The sequence below is a fragment of the Miniopterus schreibersii genome (genome assembly GCF_964146895.1).
Source record: "Miniopterus schreibersii genome assembly, chromosome: 15".
In the NCBI taxonomy this organism is placed as follows: Eukaryota; Metazoa; Chordata; class Mammalia; order Chiroptera; family Miniopteridae; genus Miniopterus; species Miniopterus schreibersii.
This window is the reverse complement of record NC_138115.1, coordinates 3,514,098-3,533,023: the sequence shown is the minus strand read 5'-3', so window position 1 is coordinate 3,533,023 and position 18,926 is coordinate 3,514,098. Positions and strand designations below refer to the sequence as shown.

The 18,926-nt window shown below is 43.7% G+C and overlaps 1 protein-coding gene across 13 annotated transcripts in view; it reads left to right on the top strand.

Annotated features, from left to right (window-relative positions):
• MITF (melanocyte inducing transcription factor) overlaps nt 1–18,926 on the top strand; it is a 209,892-nt gene that overhangs the window by 161,559 nt on the left and 29,407 nt on the right. The gene's annotated exons all lie outside the window — the stretch shown is intronic.

Below are 18,926 nucleotides of genomic sequence, written 5' to 3'. Positions count from 1 at the left end.
TGTTGGTGAGTTGTATGAATTTTTTATATATTTTGAATATTACCTTTCGTTGGATATATGATTTGCAAATATTTCTCCCATTTTGTTTCGATGATGTTTTCCTTTGCTCTGCAGAAGCTTTTTCATTTGATACAGTTCCATTTGATTGTTTTTGCTTTTGTTTCCCTTGGCTTTAGAGTCAAATCCACAAAACATCTCTAAAACAGATTTCAAGGAGCTTACCCGCCTGTTTTTGTGTAGGTATTTTATGGCAACAGGTCTTACAGTCAAGTCTTTAATTCATTTTGAGTTAAATTTTGTGTATGGTGTAAGGTGGTAGTCTAGTTTTATTCTTTTGCATGTGGCTGTTCAGTTTTCCCAACACCATTTAGTGCATAGGCTGTCCTTTCCTCCATGGTATGTTCTGGGCTCCTTTGTCATAAATTTATTGACTGTATATGTGTGGGTTTGTTTCTGGGCTCAATATTCTTTCTGTTCTGTTGAGCTGAGTGTCTGTTTTTAATGCCAATACCATGCTGTTTTGGTTATTGTAGCTTTGTGGTGTAGTTTAAAATCAGGGAGCATGGTTTCTGTAGCTTTGTTCTTTCTCAAGATTGCCTTGGCTATTTGGGATGTTAAGTGTTCCATACAATCTTTAGAATTATTTGTTCCAGTTCTGTGAATAATGACATTGGAATTTTGATAGGGGTTGCATTGAATTTGTTGATAGCCTTGGGTAGTATGAACATTTTAACAATATTAATTTTTTCAATCTATGAGCATGGAATATTTCATTTATTTGTGTCTTCAATTATTTTCATCAGTGTCTTATAGTTTTCTTTGTACAAATCTTTCACCTCGATTAAATTTATTTCTAGTTATTTTATTATTTTTGATGCAATTATAAATGGATGTTGAATTTTGTCAAATGATTTTTTTCTGCAACTATTGAGATGATTATATGACTTTTACCCTTCATTTAGTTATTGTGGTTTCTGGCATTAACTGACTTGTGGATATTAAACCACCTTTGCATCCCTGGAATAAATCTCACTTGATCATGGTGTATGCTCTTTTAATGTATTGTTGAATTTTGTTTGCTATTATTTTGTTGAAGATTTTTGTATCTATGTTTATTAAGAGTATTGGCTTCTAACTTTTTTTTTTTGGTGTGGTGTCCTTGTGATTTTGGTATCAGGGTAGTGCTGGCCTCATAAAATGAGTTTGGAAGTGTTCCCTCCTTTTCATTTTTTTAGGAGAATTGAAAAGGATGGGTATTAAATCTTCTTTAACTGTGTGATGGAATTCATCAGTGGAGCTGTCTGGTCCTGGACTTTTGTTTCATGGGAGATTTTTGATTACTGATTCAGTCTCCTTTGTAGTAATCAGTTTATTCAGATTTTCTGTTTCTTCATGATTTAGTCTTGGAAGATTCTGATTCCTTTTCATGTAAAATTTCATAGGTTCTGAATTGAGTGATTTAAATTTGCAGGTGTTTAAACTTTTTAAAACATTTTATGTAGGCAAGTTATGTATGTTAAGCAAATATTTACTAAATAGAACTTTTTTATTTACTATTAGGAAAATAGATACTTAGTAATAAATATCCTGTCCTCCTGTCAAAGAGCTTACATCACATAGGTGGTTTTATAATCTGGAGATGTATGTGTATGGATGCTTTTGTAAAACCACAGTAAATTAATTCTGGGACCAGTGACCCAAAGATATCTCATTAGTACATATTTAAGTTATTGTATATAGTTTGAGAACTCAGGTCTGGAAGATTCTTAGGTGTTCATCAGTCTTGATTTTGAAACATGGGGATATTTGAGCTGATAGAGTTTTTGCCCACTTTTTGTTTTGCCACCATTAGCCCTTGAACCCAGTCTGGGTTATAATTCTGCTCTTAGGTGAGGGTGGTTACTTATATGGCATGGTGTACAAATTCATTAGTGTGATGAAATTGGAAGGGTTGGGGGAAAGGTTAGGACTTTTTAGCATTGTCTTTTTAAAAATAATTACATTCTGTATAGTCTTCCTATTGATGATTCCATTTCTACTCCCTTGATACCTAGCAGGGCTACTTGTAGCTAGTTCCAAGTGTTTCCTAAAATTGGGAGCCTACAACACATAGAGTCAGGAGTGGTAATATGTAACTTAAATTATAATCCAAATCTGAACTCTGTTCTCAGAGATTGAGTTGGTTGTCATCTTGCCGGATCTTGGTGGATAGGTTGGTGTGTATGTTTTGTTTTAGAGATGTGTATATATCCCGCTGTGGGGAGATGGAGCCTTGGCCTCATCCTGCTAATATTGCCTGTGACCATATCAAAATTCTCCTTTGATCAATGGAAGGATGAGTACCATAGTGCTGTCAGGATTTCTCTCTCTCTCAGTATGGGATGCTTTGTGATTCACTGTTTTCCTTCCTCTTGCTCATTTATATTTTCTAAATTTTCTTCAACTATATACATTGCATATTTAATAAGAACACCCATACTTTTTTTGTCTTTAGTCTTGAGCGTGATAATGAGCTCAGTAAAATTCTCTCAGTGATTTTTCTCTGGCACATTTCTTTTCATGGTGACAGTTTTAGAGTCTTTTGCCATATCACGTGTAGCAGGGCATCGACCACTCCTGAGATTGAAGCCATGATGCTTCCTGCGTGTTTTGGTTGGTTTGCAGCCCACAAAGTGGGGCGTGGATCTCTGACTGTGTGAGAGCAGCCAGGTGGCGTCGGACTCGTTACTTAACCTCTCTGCGCTTGGTGTTCTCATGCGTGAAATCAGACTGGCGATGCGCTGACCCACATCGAGTGAGGCTAATGTGCCTTACCTAGAAGAGTTGCTCGATAGAAGCTAATTTTCTTCCCTAATCTTCTTTCCTTTGAACAGAGAAGGTGAACATTGTGTTAGGACTTAGTCTCATATCCTCCAATGACCATTTTGAATATGGAAAATTGTATGCTTGTTAAGTAAATAATTACATTTTACATAAAGGAAAATAAACCAAAATTACTCTATTACCTGGCATTTCATTATGGCTTTCCTTAATCATTTCTGTTATTTCAAGAAAGCATGTGGGAGTTATCTCTCTCTCTAACCATTTTATAGCAAAGGCTGACTGTCTAAGCCTTTGGGATATTTAGTGTTATTTCTACTCTGTTAGGTTTTTTTCTGTTTCCAATAAAACTAAGATCTAGAATCTTTTTTCCTTCTTATTGAATTTATTGGGGTGACACTGGTTAACAAAATGAAACAGGTTTCAGGTCCACAATTCCACAACACACCATCTGTACACTGTATTGTGTTCACCACCCCAAGTCAAGTCTCTGTCCATCACCATTTATCCCCCTAAACCCTCCTCCAGCTTCCCCACCCCTTCACCAGGCAATCACGATACTATTGACCGTGTCCATGAGTTTTTCTCTTTTTTTCCTTTCTTGCTCAATCCCTCCAGCCTTTCCCCCAGCCACCCCTCCCCCAGCAGCTTTCAACCTGCTCTCTCTCTGTCTCTGTTTTGCTTGTTAGTTCATTTTCTTCATTAGATTTCACTTAGCATAATGCTCTGCAGGTCCCTCCATCCTGTCACAAAGGGTAGGATTTCCTTCTTTTGTGCAGCTGAGTAGTATTTCATCGTGTAGATCTGGAATCTTGAAGACCACAAAGAATTCACTGTTGAATCATATGAGGATTAAATTATTTTATGCAAACACCCAAGGCAATATTTGTGTGTGTGTTCATATGTCTAAGAACTATTTATACCTATTTTCTTTTTTAAAAACTCTTTATTATGGAAAATTTCTAATAGATACAAAAGTAGAAAGAATGATACAATGTGCTTCCTTCTCCTCCATGCCCCATCATTCAGTTTTAACAATTATCAATCCTTCCTATATTTCTATTTATACTTCTAAAAGCAGTTAGAAAATGAAGGTCTGTGTGTGATATACAAAATTATAAACTAATGACTTTTGAAAGTTCTTAAATATATTGGGAAAATATATTTTAAAATGTAGCAAGTGAATAGAGGAAAATGATTTGTTGTTTTGCTATCGATAGTCTGGGAGAGAGGAGGGTGTATGTGGAGCATTGTAGAATGTCCCTTGATTTAGTATTTCATCAGGCAGAAGAGGCTTCTCAGCAAAACTCCCTGATCTGGCCACGGCACTCAGAGTTGGTGCTCAGAAGCCAAAGAGGTGCCCAGTGCTGTGTGAACATTGGAACTCTCCACTCTCACCCTGTGTGGTTTTAGGGCACCGTTTCCATTATTGTGTTGAATTGATAACTCTCGATTTCCCAGCACACCTCTTCCTGTCCACCTTGCTGTCCAGAACGCGAGGTGACAGGAGGTCTTGGGTTTTGAATTAAGCTGTTCACAGCAATGATGACATTTCTCCTCCCGATGCACGGACAAGGCCTCCTTTGCGTGTGCAGACAGGAAGTCACTGTTGAGCAACCGTGAGCCTCAGATCCACGGCAGAGGCACATCACTGGCTCGTGGAGAATCTGCGCCTTTCCTGGGGCTTCACTCGTTTCGTTGCCTTTTTCTGAAACCTGCGCCTAGGAGATTGGGTGGTGAGTGTGCACAGCATCTCTTAGTGTAGGGCTTCTCCGCGGCTGATGTTGGGCCAGGTGCCTCTTGGTTGTGGGGACTGTCCTGTGCACTGTGGGATGTTTAGTGCCATCCTTGGTCTCACCCACTAGATGCCACCACCACCCATGAGTACCCCTAGTTGTGACAACCAAAAATGTCTCTAGACATTCCCAAATGTTCCTCCCTGGGCAGGACTGCCTGTGGTTGAGAAGCACTGTGTTAAACATTAGGAGCTCCTTAAATGGACATCCGTGTGGGTTTCCCTTCCCTCGGTCCCCACCCTACCCTCCGATCATGGGCTGCTTGAGGAGAGGAATGGGGCATTTCCTTTCATGTTGAGGCCCCTCTTTCTGTCTACTACACATAATATATAGACTTTTAGGGACTGACTAAACCATTGCCTTTTGAGTTACTTTTTATCCAAACCATATAGTGCAGTGAGCATTTTAACAGGATAGTCCGGATTCTTGTCGATGTTGGTTAGGGTTAGGTACGTGGTGATTGCACTCCAGTGATACAGTGGCCCATTTTCTCTCTAATAAAAGACATTGCTTTAACCTTTCCTTTAAAGATCCCATGACATTTCGATGCTTTCGTTAACAAAAATTCCTATTGAGTCTGGAAGATTCTGTTTGCTTGCCAACAGCCCTTCAATACATACACCCCCCCATCACCAAACCAAAAAGAAAGAATAAACCCTTAAGTTACCCAGACTCCTGAGGCAGTTTTCCAATACAGTTGTTCACTGTGACTGTGTCCGTTGTGAAATCCTCTCTTCACCGACTGTCTGCAGCCTGAGCGCTGCTCCTGTCCACCCAGGATTCCCGTAGAGCTGTGCTCCCCTCCCGGTGTCCACCCAGGATTCCCGTAGAGCTGTGCTCCCCTCCCGGTGTCCACCCAGGATTCCCGTAGAGCTGTGCTCCCCTCCCGGTGTCCACCCAGGATTCCCGTAGAGCTGTGCTCCCCTCCCGGTGTCCACCCAGGATTCCCGTAGAGCTGTGCTCCCCTCCCGGTGTCCACCCAGGCGTCCCGTAGAGCTGTGCTCCCCTCCCGGTGTCCACCCAGCAGTCCCTTAGAGCTGTGCTCCCCTCCCGGTGTCCACCCAGGATTCCCGTAGAGCTGTGCTCCCCTCCCGGTGTCCACCCAGGCGTCCTGTAGAGCTGTGCTCCCCTCCCGGTGTCCACCCAGGATTCCCGTAGAGCTGTGCTCCCCTCCCGGTGTCCACCCAGGCGTCCTGTAGAGCTGTGCTCCCCTCCCGGTGTCCACCCAGGCGTCCTGTAGAGCTGTGCTCCCCTCCCGGTGTCCACCCAGGAGTCCTATAGAGCTGTGCTTCCCTCCCGGTGTCCACCCAGGTGTCCCATAGAGCTGTGTTCCCCTCCCGGTGTCCACCCAGGCGACCCGTAGAGCTGTGCTCCCCTCCCGGTCCCTTAGAGCTGTGCTCCGCGTCCAGCCAGGTGAGGATTACCTATTAAAAAGAGACCTTTTATAACAAGTATGTGAAAACAAGCACTCAGAAGAAACCATTATTACAAAGGCTGTGTGTACAGTTTCAGAACCACAAATACTATGGTGAAATGCGAATTCCGCAGGTAACTCATAACACAGAGGTGTCTGGTATCAAGGCTGGGAGCGAGCCTCGGCTTTCTCATCACTACACTGGGGGTAATAGCACCCCTGCCTCGTAGGGTGGTAGTGGCAATTAGATGAGGGGCCCACTGAACACTTTTAGAAAAACCTCCTGGCACATAAGAGGTGCTCAATAATTACTTCATTTTCACTCTTCACATTCTTTCTCTTCATTATAAGAAACTCCAGTCTATTCCCATTTTCTCACCTCTTTCCAAACCCCCCTCAGTTCTCAAAAGAAGTGTTCTTTTCCTTTCCCCTTCACACATTGTATTCAGTATTTTGTCACACAAAGAAATCCAAATAGGACTATCCCAGCCACATATACTGGTTTGGTATAGGTGTGTCTTACCTCCATAAATTTTTATAGATTTGCAGCAAATTTTAAATCTCTCTGAGAATTTGCTTTGTAGAACGTGATGAATCATTTTATTGCAAATGAAATGTATTTTTAATGAGAAAAAAACAAAATTCCTCCTAAATATCTCTATAAGCTTAAGTTTCAGTTGATTGTATTTTTATATACAGACATAAAAATAGATCATTGGCCATTTTTGTTTGAAAGAGGCAGTCTGACTTTGATCTGAAAAGGTCAATATGAATTTGGTTTTGTATCCTCTGTTGCAAGCAAAAAAAAAGTGTTTTTATTTGTGGCTAAAATATACACTTCTAATTTGATTAGTGAGAATACCCCATGGGCAGATCCGACTTGCTTTGTTGATGAAATGTTCCTCTGAGAGATGCTCGGGCCGACCACAGCACAGAGGAGGACTGGGTCATGTTGAACCCATGATCAGCTCAGGGAACCTAAAGTCAGCTCCTTTGGAAGAAAGGTGGAGGCAAAGATCCAGAATGGCAAGGAAAAAAACAGCCATTTCAATCTTGTGATAGGTTGGTAGGTCGAGCAAGTGCTTGCTTAGTACACATGCTACTGTAAGACTGTCCTTTTTATAGAAAAGCAAGATAGAAAATGCATTCAAGTGTCTAATACATACATGTGTATGCCCGGTATAGATGAGCATAGTGACTTATTTGACTTACCTGGAAGCAGAGAGAGCTGCATTGTGAGCCCCCCAGGACTCCTCACTCAGCTTAAGTCACCAACTCAGGCCTGTTGCTTCATCTAGAAACCTCTCTCTAACTTGCAACTCTTAGACTTAGTTTCATCTTAAATGTTTCAGTACATTCGACCTCTTCCTAGAAAAATACACAAAGTTTGCATATAGTTTTCAGGAGTTACAGTTTCCCTGATTTGCAGTTTAAGCCTCAGTGACTGCCTGGATCATTTGGATGCAGGAGAAAGAAAAACTTCCCCCAAAGCTTCTGTGTGACACTCTGCTGGCAAGTGCTCCATGCACTAAGATGCTTGTGTCTTCCCATTTATTCTTACCCTTACCATCTGTCCGTGAGAGTTGAGCCAGCTAAAAAGACAGAGGTTAGAAGATGACTGAAAGAGGCCTAACATGTTTCCCCTCTCCTCTGCCCCCTCCACTCCTTCAAGGTGGCCTTAATTTTTTTGAGATGAATGAGCGAAATGATATAACACTGATCTACCTGAATGTGAAAGCGAAAAGTCCAGGACTCCCAATAATAGAGAGCATTGTTTATTTATTGAGCATGTACTATGTGCTGAGTACTTTTCATGCATTTTTATCACTTAAAATAATCGACAAGATCAGCAACTACTAGGTAGGTAGTATCCATGACCGCATTTTGCAAATAGAAAACTGAAGTTCAGAACACTGAAGCAACTTGCCTAGGATTTGAACTGAGATCTATGTGAAATTCCAACCAGATATTAACAATACTAGACCACCCCTGTCCACTGTGCTCTGACAGTTGGCCATATGCGTCGTGGGTGTGCTCCATGCAGGCATATGTGGGGTGTTATAACCGTGTGCAGTAACCATGTATAATAACTTCTTGATGTGGTGTGAGACGCTGTGGAGCATTGCATAAGAAAGCCGTGGAATGCATGCTTTTCTTAAATTAGAGCCGACGCCAGCCTGCTTCATCCCTAGGAGGCCACGGCGTCGCCACCTTGCGTTTCTGGCTACAGAATCCTCCCAACTGTTCTTCCTGCATCCACGTTTACCTCCCACCACATTGACCCCAGAGTGATGTGTTACATGTCCTCCAGGTCATGTCGCTTTTCTGCTTAAAACCTCCCAGAGGCTTCTTGTCAGTGTCAGAGAAGAAAAGTAAAATCCCTTCAGAGACCTGCAGAGCTCCAGGTAAACATCTGGCCGACTGCCCCTCCCGGGTCACACCCCCGCCCTGCTGGCGCAGCCCTTGAGGGCCTGTCCCTCTGCTTTGCCGAGCCCCACTGGGGACTGAAGCCCCTCTGGCACTCGGCGTCGGGGCCCCCTCGCAGCGCCGCCTCACTTCGTCCCGCCTCCCCAGACGCCACTCTGGAACCCTCTTCCTTCTTTGTTGATCTGTTTCCATTGTGCTCGTCGCTGCTTTTGAGCTGAAACATGGTTTCTGTGGGATCAGGAGCTTTCTGTGGGATCGGGAGCTTTCCTCTAGTTCTGCTCCCCCTCGGTGCCCCTGGAAATGGCTACTGAGTGACGGAGGGGTTAAATGGGCAGTCAGGGGCCTGCCCAGCACGGTCAGAAAGCTGCTGCTGTCGGTAGTTGATTGCAACCTGGAATTTCGTCCTCACATATCTGGCATGTCCTCGGAATTGCCCAAGAGAGCGCCCGCCGCAGGCACCAGGAGACCTTCAGGCTCAAGATGTGGGTCCCGAAATCTGTGCTATTACGAGGCAGCTGCTTCTGCCAGTTTTGGACTCGACCTTCAAGCCTGCAGCACGCAACTCTTGTTTCTGGCTGACCTTTGCTTAGGCCCGGGCAGTGTTTCCATCTCTGACACACTTGCTCATGGCCAGTTTTTTAAGAGTCGGTCCTCATGGAAAGGAGTTTTGCTGCTGGTGCCATAATCTCTAATACCCTATAAACTGCAAACAGTGGGAGCCCTTGGGGGGGGAATGCTAAAACGAGGAGTCTGCAGTTCTGAGGCAGTGCTGAACTAGGGCACAAGGAAAAGTCCTAGTACATGGAAGCCACACTCACATCCCCCATTAGGAAGGGTCGGACCATCCTTACAATGGGTTGTTATAAGGGCACCACTGGACCAGGGAATTGCAGCCCTCTATAAGACCATAAAAATCTATCAAATATACAAGCTGGGCTTGAATGTTAGAGTAAAAAAGTCATAAACAACAGGGTCCTCTTAATCTGACAAGCACTTGAAAAGTTCAAATGAGGTAAATTTCATCATTATATAATAATTTCATGGGTTTACTTGTTGCTTGCAAATTTTCAGTAGAGGAATTCTGCTTGAATATATTTTTATTTGTCCAGATCCACAGAATTTACTTTCTGTGGAATTTATAATTTTTTTTAATTGCAAAATTAGTGCATGTATATTATAAAAAATATAGAAAATAACCAGTAAAGTAATAGTCGCTTAAATTCCATCATCCCAGGAAGACATTGCGAAGACTTTGTGGTCTTTCTGTCTAGGCATATGTAGAAACAACATTTTTAAGCCATTCATGATCAATGTGTACATGCTGTTTCTAACCTGCTTAAGTATTCCTACGTACATTAGGAATGTTCCCCTCAGAAAGTCCTTCTGTGTTGTATCCATCTATCTGCAGTGGTTCTCAGCTGGGAGCATACTGGCCCCACAGGACATATGGTCTGGAGACACTTTTGGTGGCCACAGCTGGTGTTGGGGGAAGGGTCTACTGGAATCTACTGGGCAGAGGCCAGGGATGTTGCTCAGTGTCCTATAATGCCCAGGGTAGCCCCACAACAAAGCAGGATCTGGCTCCAGCATCAGTAGTATCCAGGTTGGGGACCCTGAGCTTGCATGGTTGCCTCCTGAAGAATTTAATCCACTGCACATTATTAGGTATTTGTTTCTGATTTTTTTGTTATTAGAGGTTAATGGTTGGCGCACTTTCTGTAAAGGGTCAGGTAATAAATATGTATTTTAGGCTTTTGTGCCAGCACTGTTATAGCTTGAAACAGCCACAGGCTGTTTGTAAGTGAATGGGCATGGCTGTGTCCCTATAAAACGTTTTACCAAGCCAGGCGGAGGACTAGGGTAGTCATTGGACCATTCCCATCTTAGAAAATGCTCTGGTTGGCATCCGTGTCCGTCAGTCTTCACTGCAATCGCTGCTGATTTCCTTAGAAAAGTTCTAGAAAGCGCAGTTGCTGACAGATATGTATGTACCGTTTCAAGGCTTAATCAATTTATTGTATGTTCTCACCCACATTGTATGAGGTCGTTCATTTGCTGTCTCTCTTTCTAAGCTCACACACCGCCATTCCTTCACATTTGGAGCTGCCTCCAAATGTGGAGTGTGGAAGGAAGACACAGGTTTGCTGACTCGGGTGCCTTCAGGAGTCGGCAGTGACCTGAGTCGACTAGCTGTCTGTGCCAGAATGAGGGGACAGGGGAGGCTGGCCAGTGAAGAGCAGGCGGCCCTTCAGGAGAGGGGAGCTCTCCACAGCTCTGTCCCTGGGGGACCCACTACACTGGAGCTGTGTGGCTGGATCTGATTTATCCAGAGTAACCAGAAATCCAAACTTTAGTGTGAAAACTTTGTTTTTAATTAAATACTGGGTAGGCCAATAAGCCATACCTGTGGACTGTTCCCAAGAGCCATCTGTTTGAGGACCTCTGCTTTAACTGTGACTTATCCAGGCATCTGAAGCCTAGAGATGGAGGCAAATCTGGAGACTCCTGGGCATGCGTCTTAGATCCTCAGGGCCCTAAGCCACATAGGTGAGAGCTGTAAGGATGGGCAACCTCTGTGCACACCCTCAGAGCAAAGGAGGGCACCTCTGTGCACAGCCCCAGGAAACAGCAGGACACCTCTGTGCATACCCCCAGGGAACAGCAGGGCACCTCTGTGCACACCCCAAGAACAGCAGGGCACCTCTGTGCATACCCCCAGAGAACAGCAGGGCACCTCTGTGCACAGCCCCAGAGAACAGCAGGGCACCTCTGTGCACAGCCCCAGAGAACAGCAGGGCACCTCTGTGCACAGCCCCAGAGAACAGCAGGGCACCTCTGTGCACAGCCCCAGAGAACAGCAGGGCACCTCTCTGCACAGCCCCAGAGAACAGCAGGGCACCTCTGTGCACAGCCCCAGAGAACAGCAAGGCACCTCTGTGCACACCCCCAGGGAACAGCAAGGCACCTCTGTGCACACCCCCAGGGAACAGCAGGGCACCGCTCTGTGCACACCCTCAGAGGACAGCAGGGCACCGCTCTGCACACCCTCAGAGGACAGCAGGGCATTCGATTAAAGATCAGGTTGTAAATCACTACCTGACCTGGAGACCTAGTTCCCCCAGAGCTTTCTGGGTTGGTGAGGAAGAGCGAGGGACTGTCATGTCTCCATTTCCTCAAGACACTTCAGAGGCTGTCAGAGCTCCAGCCTCCAGCCCTCAAGGGCCTACGCAGCCAGCTGCTTGTTCTTAGCTTCTGTTCTCCCCTCATCTGTGTGCTTCGGCCACACTGGCTCCATTGACTCATTAATTCACAAGTATTTGCTGAGTGTCTGTGACATGCCAGGCCATAGTCTAGACAAAGTAGAGCAGGGTAGGGGATCAGGAGCACTGGCAGCATGTGGGGTGGGATTTTGAATAAGTTCTTAGAATGGTTGTGGGAGATAAGATTAGAGAAGTCATGACCCCAGGCTGGAGTGGGCAAGGGTCTGCAAACTTTGGCCAGCTTGTTAAAATGTAGATTTCTGATTTCTGGCCCCCACACCCAGAGGTTCTGAGGCAGTAGCTTGGGTGGGGCCAAGGTTTTTAGAACAAGCAACTAGGTTGAACCATATGAAGACCATTTTTTACCTACAAAAAAAAAAAAAGGCCATTTCATATAGTTCAACCTAACAGAAGGGTGGAGCTGCCATCTACTAAGATGGAGAAAACGGGGGAGGAGCAGTTTAGAGGGATGGTGAACACATCAAGGTTTAGATGTCTGCAGTCCTCCAAATGGCACTGTGGAGCAGGCAGGTAAGATGTTTAAGTCCCTGAGGCCGGCTGAGGTCACCAGGGCTGTGTGTGCAGGTCGGAGCCTTGAGGCACACTGACATTCCAGAGGAGAAGATGGGAAAACGAGTGAAGGACACCGAGAAGAAATGACGAAGATGTAAGAGGAAAACCAGGCGAGGGGGGAAGGTAGAGCCAAGTAAACAATGCGTAGTGAGAGCCTCCTTGCTGTCCCCTGAGCAGGTGAGGCTCCCTCACACCTGTGACTTCCGCACTTGCCGGCACCCTTCCCAGGAACCTGCCTGGCTCCTCTCCTCCCACTGTCAGGTCTGTGCTGAAATGTCACCCTCTCGGTGAGGGGTGAGGCCCCCCCTGCACAGCCTGTGGAAGATGAGGATTGCTCCTGGGCATCTGGTAGGGACTGCAGTAATATTTGTTGAATGAATGGTGAACACATAACTCTCTTCATGGGGGTAGAACTCCAGCGAGAATGTGCTCAATGCGTGGTGTGGTCCGTGGAGTGTCCCCGAGGTGTTTATTAGAAATGCATGACCTTCGTCTCACCCTAGATCTACAGAATTGTGCTGCATGTAGTAAGATCCCAGGTGATTTACATGTACCCAGTTCTGTATTTAGTTCTTTATGTATATGGCCATAGTGTCCGGTGTACTCCCCGATGTATCACGGTCAGATGTCTCCTATAGTTGCTTCTGCATTCAATCCGTTGTCATCATGTGACTTAAAAAAACTGTGTGAAGAGGCTTTTAAGAATATTTTATTTGGTTATTCTAGTGATTTCTTAGTTTTATTTTTAAATTGACCTGAGCAAAAAGTGAATATAAATTGCACAGCATCTGGTGCATGGTAGACAGTTTTGAATGAGTGAATTCTAATTGTTTTCTGTAGTTTAGAGATCTTGCTATTTTAACAGGACATACCCATGCGTAATGGCTGGTGCGATCCTCAGTGGGCAGGATCTGTAAATGCATGGTTTTCTCCCAAAGCGCGTGATGGATTACGTTTATCAGCTCCTGCTGCTTCTCTCTTAGGAATTTGATTCTGTAGATGGTGTTTGTATTCTAGGATTGTAAATATCTGCAGGGAGATGGCCCCCACACTTAAACCTCTCATATTTCTATTTGGCCAAGATGAAAATTTGATGTTCTTATTATACTTAGACTTTTGGCTTATTTTAGTCTCAGAGATTTAAAAAAATGATATATATAGGAGGAGTTTCCTCATGATTATACCTTTTTCCCCAAGGCTACTAAATATCGTTTGTCCTAACCCAAATCATTCCCACCTCAAGGTTTATCACAAACACAGGATTTACAGATCCTTAGCTAAGGATAAAAGACTGGCTAGGAATTTTTGGTAGGGCTGGTCTAGTTTATTCTATTACAACATCAAAATTTTAGAAAAATATATTTGCTATCCTTCCCTTTTGTACACTTTACAACTCATTTCTCTGAATTCAGAAGCCTAATGATCCTACAAAGTAGTATGACAGGAAGTGGTATGGAAGTGTAGAGACCAAACACAAGTGCAACATAAATTCATGTACGTTTATGTGTGCACTCAAAGGGTACGTGACGCCCCTCTGGATTTCCAGGGGCCTATCTTCTCCTCTTGACTCAGTGCCCTAGACCCAAACTGGTGGGCAGTGCGGGCTGCTGGCCTCGTTTGCTCCTGGGGACGGAACGGTGGATGCCTGGGTTTGATGTCTAACCCTGGCAAGTCTTTCCACTCTCCTTTCAAAGTTTCTGTTTCTTTATATCTAAAATTATATTTATAATTAAGCATGCCCTGGTTCTTGCATGGCTGCCTGTCCGGTTTAGACGTACTTGGAAAAACAACAACTACACAGAATTATATAGACATGTACTATTTCCTTTTAGAAAAATTACCTCATACTTTTCTTCAAACATTGCCAGAACTTCAGTGTAATAGGAAAGCTGAATTCTAGTTTGGTAAACTTTCCTACAGGGCTGGGTTTGCACCTTCTGTAAAAATCCTGAGAGTAGATATGTTAGGTCTGGGGGCCCTGCGGGCCCTGGTGCAAGGACTCACCTGGGCCTTTGCCGTGGGAAGCAGCCCTGAGCAGCAGGTGACTGAGTGGGCGGGGCTGCAGCGGGGACCCTGTTCATGGGCGCTGATTGGTTTCATATAATTTTCATGTATCAGGAGGTCTTATTCTTCTTTTGATCTTTTCTAACCACTTAAAAATGTAAAATCTGTTCTTTACAGGTCTTAACAAACATCGGGAAGGGCCAGGTTGGGCAGAGTCTGAGAGAGGGAAATAGGACAGGCTTCTCAACCGTGCACACTCCTAACTCCTTTATTTGAGGATGCTCTGTTTTTGCTTTTGTTTGTCTCTGATTTGGTTCTTCTCTCTTAGGTCAGGACTCTAGTCCTTCCTTCCCTCACTGTTAAGATACTTGTGTACATGGCCGAGTGCCTGACAACATGTTCTGGGCTTGAGTTTTTTTTCTGTGGCAACATTATAATTGTGGGACTGGAAAGAACTTTGGCACCTACCAGATATTACCCTGGAAAGCTCTTTGCTCAAGTCATTTAAGGAAGCTAGCATTCCCTGTCCTACCATTTTTTCAGGAATGGTGATTGCGTAATTGACTTCTATAAACCGTCATTTAGGTAACAGAGAAGAATGGTGGTGTGGGAGTGGCAGTGGGTAGCAATTTGTTGAATTATAATTCCTTCAATTTTCCCTCAATTTACGGAGCAAAAGAACACAATCTCTGTCTAAACATAAAATGAGAAATTGAACACTGTGTTGACTTATTAAAAAAATAAAATCAATTATAAACCAAAAGGATTATAGAATTTTCACTCAATTTTATTTATAGTAATCTGGTTTATAAGTAGTACAGGGAATAGAAGAACAGTGGACATCAGATGGGGATTTTTTTTTTTGTCCAGTGAATTACTTTCTTAGCCAAGATAGCAGTGTCTGCTGGCACCATCTTACACGAGTGGGTGTGCGCGAGGATGTCTTCAGAATGAAACTGATGGCAGATAGCTTGTCAGTGTCACCTGGGAAGTAGCAAAGCTAAAGTGTGACAGTTAGAAGGTGATCCATTCCAATTCTCTAACTCTCAATTCAGCATCTGAATGACGGAAGGATAGGGCAAAAAGATAGTAGTAGCCTGAAACACTTCCACTGCTGGAGACAAAAATGACAAAACTGAAGCTGTGCGGCTTCGGACACATCATGAGAAGGCAGGTTCTTTGGAAAAGACAATAATGCTGGGAAAACAGAAGGCAGCGGGAAAAGAAAGAGATCAAGCGCGAGACAGATGGACTCCATAGGAGAAGCCGCGGCCTGAGTCTGCAGGAGCTGCGCAGGCCGTTGAGGACGGGGATTGTGGATGTCACTCAGAGGGTCGCCAGGGGTCATTGCTGAGTCGAGGGCACACAACACAACACAAGAACAAGGAAGAAAAGTTTCACAGCAAGTTTCACAGCAAGTTAACCAGATGGTGGACATACTTTATGTAAAATAAAAATTTTATCAATAAAATATGATATTTTGACAGAGTATAAAGTTTTCTAGCTTCATTTTGTGGTCTGTGCATCCAGTGCTGAGCAGTGCCTAACTTGCTATCCTAATTCCTCATGTTGGGAAATTGATTTGAAAGTCAAAAAAATTGCAAAAATTATTAAGAAACTGTGCAGATGTTTAATGCCACATATATTTTCATTTGCATGCTTGTTTGCTGGCTATTTAAAAATTAATGAAGGGGAAGTCACTAATTAAAAAGCTATGGTTTAGGATTCTTGAAGACAGAAAATTATATTTATATGGCTTTTAAAATAGTGAGAGGACTATAGAGCCTCAGAGTCATGCGATGAGGAAGTTAGTGTAGGGTTCATGGGTGTGGTGATTGACAACCTCTGTGTCTCTTGCTTCCCTCATCCAGGCAGGGAGTGACATGGCTCGGTGGCATGGTGAGAATGCTAGAGCGCTAATTGGTCTCGATCAGTGGTTCTCCAAGTGTTATCAGAGAGCCCTGGGGGTCTCAACGACTCTTGTAGTAGTCCTGCCAGATCAAAACTATTTTCATAATAATACCGGGATGGTAGTTTCCTTTTATTCTGCTCATCTCACAAGGATGCAGAATAGTTTTATAAATGCTATAGGATGTGTTAAAATGTCATCATTCTGCTCTCCAGTGAAGTATGTGCTAGTGTGTAATCTTGTGTTTTAAAATTTTCTCGTTTTTAATTCCTAATATGCTAAATATTGATATTCCTACAGAAACACAGCAAACTTGAAGAGTTAAAAAGGGTGCTATGATGAAAAAAAGTTTGAGAACAGCTGTTTCAGATACATTGCTAAGTCTCATTGGGGCACTGTTTAATGTAATGCTGGAAACGCCTCCTGTAGCAGGTTCTGTTATCACCCCCACTGAGCATCTGGGAAAGGAAGGCCTGGAAACTCTAAGGACCCCTGGAAGATCACATAAGGAGTGACTGGCAAAGTCAGAATTGGAACCCAGTTTTCAAATTGCTGACTGTGCTGTCAGGCGGGCTGCCTCGCTGAGAAGCACCAGGGCACGCCTGGGTTTTGACACTAAGTTCTCAGAAGAGGAACTAACTTCTCAGACTGGCGCCACCCCCAGGAAACATGGATACGAAGGTTGTCCTCATGAACAGTGGAAAGCAGAGACCACATTCTAGTCACTTGTGGCTGAGTTTGATTTGTTACATACAATGTGAAAAACACAACACAATTAGGTATCATTTTTTTAATCTGGGAAATTTTACTCCAAAAAGTTCAGATTGCCAGCTAAATTGAAGAAGTGGGAAGTCTAGCTCTGCTGGCCTGATATTCCCATACTCCCACCATCAGCTGCAGTTTATGTCACCTGTCCCCTAGTTTGCCACAAACCTCACCACTCCCTATTATCGCCCCACAGCTCATGAACCTCATTTATGTTTCCTGTTTCAGGTGTTTGGATTGGAAACAGCTGGAGAGGGCCTCTCTACTGCCTAGTGTTTATAACCATTCTGTTCTCAACTTCATTGAAACCTAAAAAGACCCTGACATCCCACTCTGGTTACCCCCCCACCCCCCCCACCACCCCCCTCCCTGGGATGCAGTGAAGGCCTCACTGGCAAAGCTAAGTAGAGACCAGGTGGCCTCTTTCCTTACTAAAGCATAAACTTCTGATTCATTAAAGAATAAGGATCTGCCAGTGAATTAACGTTTATTTTTAAATGTGCAGCCTTTTCCTCTGTAAGTGTAATAGTGAAATAAGCACTTTGCATGCATTGCCCTCATTTATGTTTATTTTTGTAATGTCTGTTGTCTTCATTATTTCCGCGTCTGGGACCTTCAGGAAACTTAGAATGTCTGTGAGCCTGTGCACTAGCTCAGCCATCTGAATCGATCTGGGATTGTCAGCCTCAGGACTTCATTTCCTGGGTGTGTGGACCGAAGTATTGAATTTCAAATTTTTATGCTTAAAATAGCTCCCAATTCTCCAGTGAATATTATCCATTATCATCATTTTAGATGTACATTTGTTAGCCTTTTTTCTTCCTTTCCTCACTCTAGACTGTAAGTTTCATAAAGTTGGCAACCATATCTATGTGTTCACAGTGTATATTCTATGCCTTGTGCAGCATTTAGCATATAATAACGGTAAGTAGTGGAATGAATAAATGGGTACATATACAAATACTTCCATTGTGTGCGTGGTAACTCTTACTGGTCTTAGCCTTGAGAATGATATTGAAAGATTTTTAGTAAAAATTTTCATGTTTTCTAATTTGAGAGTTACATTGGAGAGACATTTATTCCACTTAAATATACTTCCACGTAAATATGCATTCAGTTGTGCGTGTGTGTGCACGTGTGCACGTTTCTATTTTATTTAGGAGAGCTCCCCCTCTTCCTGACGTGAGGCCAGCAGGAAGGTTGCACATCTGTCCAGCTAAGGATAAGATGCACTTGGAGACCAGGATGTGAGATGAGGGGATGGACCTGCAGGTTCGGCACAGGCTGCTTGCTCCACACTAAAAAGAGCATCTTCTGCAGTCATAAGTGGCAGCTATTTGGCCCTTAGAAAAATCTCATGTGTAACAGCAACTTGCAGGCAGTGTGTTCTCCAAAGGGGGCATCCAGCTCTGAACCTATCGCTGAAAGAGAAATTCCATTGTCTATTAATCCTACTGGAACTAAAGATGAATAGTGGATTGGCCTTGATCTGACAGTGAGTTTGACTTTGATAGCTCATCACTTTAAAAGGTTCTTTTATATTTATGAAAAAAAGCATGACGTCAAGCCAGGGGGGGCATTTATATCAATATTTAAGACCAAACTTGTAGGGCTTCCAAAAATAAAAAACAACAACCCTTGTGTGAGCGGGTTTTTTACATGCATAACTAATTAGCTTAGGTTATTATAAGCAGGGCTGCTGTGACAAAGTTTCCGGTGGTGTCTCGGGACACCTTGTTTATAGTGCCTTCCTTGCCAGTCAGCCTTCAGTTGGAATTACAGAGAGTAGAGGGAGTGAGTAGCCTGCCGCTTCTCGTTGGATTGGGGCCACCTAACGCTGTTATGCTGGAAATGCTAGAATATAATCACTTCCAGGTGAGCTGTACCCTTTTTTCTACCCAGCCGCTGAAATGTAGTTGCAATAGATTGCGTAAGTCACCTTTTCATGTTCTTGCAGT